Source organism: Pseudophryne corroboree, chromosome 3, assembly GCF_028390025.1.
Source record: "Pseudophryne corroboree isolate aPseCor3 chromosome 3, aPseCor3.hap2, whole genome shotgun sequence".
Taxonomy (NCBI): domain Eukaryota; kingdom Metazoa; phylum Chordata; class Amphibia; order Anura; family Myobatrachidae; genus Pseudophryne; species Pseudophryne corroboree.
This window is the reverse complement of record NC_086446.1, coordinates 424,171,513-424,176,112: the sequence shown is the minus strand read 5'-3', so window position 1 is coordinate 424,176,112 and position 4,600 is coordinate 424,171,513. Positions and strand designations below refer to the sequence as shown.

The window sequence follows — 4,600 nt, the reverse complement described above, 5'->3', positions numbered from 1 at the left end:
AACCTGGTCTGTGTGAACGGGAGCCGGGTCAATGCGCCCCGGCTCCTGTTCACTTTCTATGTAGCAGGCGGCGCTTGGAGATCATGTGATCTCTTGCGCCGCCCCCGCCGCGTCACCGCTGACGTCAGCAACCCGGCAATATGCCGGGCTACTGACTGCGGTATGCAAGGGGTCTTACCCGGGAATGTCCCTGCATGATCCAGGGACCGTATTCCCAGGTAAGACCCCTGCATATCTGATGTGAAAGGGGTATTACTGACACACACATACTTACTCAGATACCACTTACTGACACAAAAAACACAGATAAACTTTCTGACACAGACACCACTTAAATATGGGAGAGGAGACCCCCGAGCCTGGTGTGTTTGCAGGTATGCTAACGTCTCTGCCTGATTGACAGGCAGGGGCATTCAGAGGGAGTGGCGAGGCCAAGGGCTATGTCCCAGATGCAGTTTCCTTGGCCACGCAAGCCGCACAGCGTCTGCTAGTCTGGGTAAACTCAGGCTTACTAGCCTGCAGTCACAGATGAACATTGCGACCAAAGGAAATACACACAAGTATGGGGAGAATATACAAACTCCACACAGAACCATTGTAGAAATCAAACCCACAATCTCAGTGCTGTGAATAAGTTGAGTCATCTGTAACTTTATTATACATAAATGACCTTTGATATGAGAGAACTCCACCCCTCTATAATACATTTTCAGATTATTGACACAAGTTCCATTCTATGACATGACAGCAATACCAAGCACAGGTGTAGTATGGTATGCTAGCGGCCGGGATCCAGGCAGCCAGCATACTGGTGCCGGGATCCCGAACGCCGGCATACCGACAGCTGGGCGGGCGCAAATGAACCCCTTGCAAGCTCGCCACGCTGCGGGCACATGCGCCACACTATTTATTCTCCCTTCAGGGGGGCCGTGGACCCCCAAGAGGGAGAATAGTTGTCGGTATGCCGGGTGTCGGGATTCCAGTGCCGGTATACTGAGCGCCAGGATCCCAACAGCCGGCATACTGAATACCACCCTCAAGCACATCCTACATTAAGTTAGACTCATACCAAAACTCTGCCAATACCTGGGGTTAAATAACATGAACCATTTTCATTTTTGTGTAATTTCCCTATAAATAAATATTTATACAGTATTTAATTCTTATATGCCACCTGCCTTCACTCCTTATATAAGCATGGATTCAGCTTGTGCTGTAGTCTTGCGAAAAATCGCAAAATTAAATCTTTCTCTAGCATGCGGTGGGCCGACCAGCACAGGGCAAGGCTACCCCGCATGCTGCGTCCTTCGCTAATCGCATTTTCAGTTTCCAGGCCACCATGTTATGGATCGCAGTGGCTGCATTTAACATTACGCAGCCACCACAGTCTGCCCCACAAATGGTCGGGACCCACCTCCATTGTCCGCACTGCACCCCTGCATCGCCGACCCCAAAACGCTGCCCACACCGAGACTTAGATTGCACTTCTGCTAATGATACTGAATCGGGCCCATAATGTCTCATTAATGTGTGCAACCTGTTCCCTTTTATGCTTAATTAATGTGTACTTTATTTATGTCACATGCCCTCCCCTTACATATTTATATATATATATATATATATACATATATATATATATATATACACACACAAGCGGGGGGGTTTGGCGACCAACGGTGTCTTAAAAAGATAAAAACTCACACTATAGGTAGATAAATATAAAAATAGAGTACAATTTATTCACATAGAAAAAAAAATTATTTCACATAAAAGTTTTTTTATACAGCAAGTCTCTTTAAAAAAATGGGATAAAAACAATGTACACATAAAATATATTACCAGTTAAAATATATAAATAAGAAGATTATTGCTTAACTGGGTATGTGGTCACTGCCAGGTTGCCAACGCGTTTCGTCATTCAGACTTCATCAAGGGGTATTGGCAGAGTGGGACTAGGCTTCTATTTATACCAGTACTGATCTAATAGCAATAATGACATCACTTCCTGTTGTTTGCACATGGTATTGCAGAACAGACTAGAACCTATTAGTTACAGTTATTATATATCATGATTAAATAGTGTATATAGGTACAATGTGTAGTAAATACTGTAGATGCAAGTTTGGAGCATGAAAGGTGGAAAAAAAGGCATATATAAAAGCGCTGCCGGATCTTCCGCCACACTTTCGGTATCCTGGCGTCGCGTCACTTCCACCCCACTTCCGGAGACGGGGCCGCGCATGCGCCCGTGGTTCTCACTAGTTCTGTTCTTCCTAGAGGCCAGGAATACTCGTACAGATAGCTCCAGCGGCGGCCATCTTTGTGTCGGTTTTTCATTAGCATTTCCATGCGGCGGCCATATTTGTGGAGATCAGGATCAGGAATATTATTATGTCAATCCTCCGTGATATTCGACATAGGAATAAATAAAGAGGTTTAATTAGTGGGTGATTAAAAACGATCTAGTCACCATAGTTACAATTCTTATGCAGAAAGACACTAAAAACAGGGCATTCATATAAGTAATTGGAAAATACTTCATCTAATTGGTAAATTTATAACCAATTATTCGCATAAATAGCGGATGATGTGCGTAAAGTGCAGATTAATTAGATAAATAAATAAATATATAAGTAGGTAATTATAAAGTGCTTCGTGCAATTAATGGATAAAAGATATTAATATTCATAAGGTGCAGACATTAGTGTGGTACTAGTGATATACTCATGTGAGTTTTTTTATGTGGTTATAGAGTTATAATAATGACATGCTCATGTAGGCTTTTTATGTGAGTTTTGGTTACAGTACCTGATCTTCCCAGGTGGTCTCCCTGTTCTGGTACTGATCAGGCCTGACACTGCTTCGCTTCCAAGATCGGGCGAGATTGGGCATTTCCAGTGTGGTTTGACTGTAATAATTACTTACCATACATGTGTCATATTACGACTATATACATATAGTGACCCACAGGATGGTGATGTTGGAAGGGAGTGGGTGAGGGGGGGGGGAGGGGGAAGGAGGAAAAGTCGAAACCAAGAACTTCATTAAACCAGTTGACACAAACAGTTACCTGCACTACAAAAGTAACCACTTAAAGAAATGGAAAAATAACATCTCCTTCTCCCAATTCAACAGAATAAAGAGAAATAGCAGCAACCAGGAAGAATGTGAAGCCCAAATTGAGAAGTACAAAAGTAGATTCAAGGATAAAGAATATCCAATCAACATCTTGGAAGAAGCAGCCACCAAAGCGAAGGCACTAGAGAGATCAACACTGCTAGAATACAAGACCAAAGAAACCAAAAAAGATTCCGTCTCTTTTATTACAACATAAAACCGCCATGAGAAATCCATTAGAGACTCACTCAGTAACCACTGGGGAATCCTATTAATGGACCCGGTCCTTAAAGAAATCCTGCCTCCTCGCCCCGAGATCATCTTCAGGAAATCAAAAAATCTTAAAGATGTCCTAGCCCCAAGTATGCTACGCAAGGAACCTGAAGAGGAGTCACGAATGCCAAAATGCACGGGATCCTTCAAATGTGGCCGATGCAACATCTGTAGGTACCTACACCCAGTAAGGAAAACATTTACGGACACAGAGAAAAAGGAAGTGTACAAAATTAAAGATTTAATAAACTGTAATACCCAATCGGTGATCTATTTATTGGAATGTGAGTGCGGAAAACAATATGTGGGAAAAACAAAGAGACCGCTTAAAATAAGGATCCAAGAACATATCCGCAATATAAAAAACAAAATGTAGAACCATGCAGTATCCAAACATTTCAACATAGCACACAACTCCAACCCAGAAGCATTGACTTTTAAAGCAATTGAATTTGTGAAGCTGGGAGAGAGAGGAGGTGACCTGGCCAATAAACTTTCACGCAGAGAAATGTATTGGATATTCCAACTACAGACACTCCACCCAAAGGGATTCAATGACTATTATGAAATCGCTCCGTTCCTGTGAATTCATTCGTGCCATCATGAATTTACGGTTGGATTCCAACCCCCTGAACTTCACCCGCCCCTTATCACAGCCGCAGCACTGCCGACCCTACCCACTATCACCCCCTCCACTCTCCCCCACCCTCCTCCCTCCACCTCCTCCTCCTTCCCCCCCCCCCCTCCACTCACTCCCTTCCAACATCACCATCCTGTGGGTCACTATATGTATATAGTCGTAATATGACACATGTATGGTAAGTAATTATTACAGTCAAACCACACTGGAAATGCCCAATCTCGCCCGATCTTGGAAGCGAAGCAGTGTCGGGCCTGATGAGTACCAGAACAGGGAGACCACCTGGAAAGATCAGGTACTGTAACCAAAACTCACATAAAAAGCCTACATGAGCATGTCATTATTATAACTCTATAACCACATAAAAAACTCACGAGTATATCACTAGTACCACACTAATGTCTGCACCTTATGAATATTAATATCTTTTATCCATTAATTGCAGGAAGCACTTTATAATTACCTACTTATATATTTATTTATTTATTTATCTAATTAATCTGCACTTTACGCACATCATCCGCTATTTATGCGAATAATTGGTTATAAATTTACCAATTAGATGAAGTA

General features: G+C 42.7%; 2 pseudogenes; one reads left to right on the top strand and one right to left on the bottom strand.

Moving 5' to 3' along the window:
* Positions 1-2,796: 2,796 nt before the first annotated feature.
* On the bottom strand, positions 2,797-2,916 carry LOC134897598 (5S ribosomal RNA; annotated as a pseudogene).
* A 1,301-nt stretch (positions 2,917-4,217) lies between these two features.
* Positions 4,218-4,337, top strand: LOC134897632 (5S ribosomal RNA; annotated as a pseudogene).
* Positions 4,338-4,600: the final 263 nt, after the last annotated feature.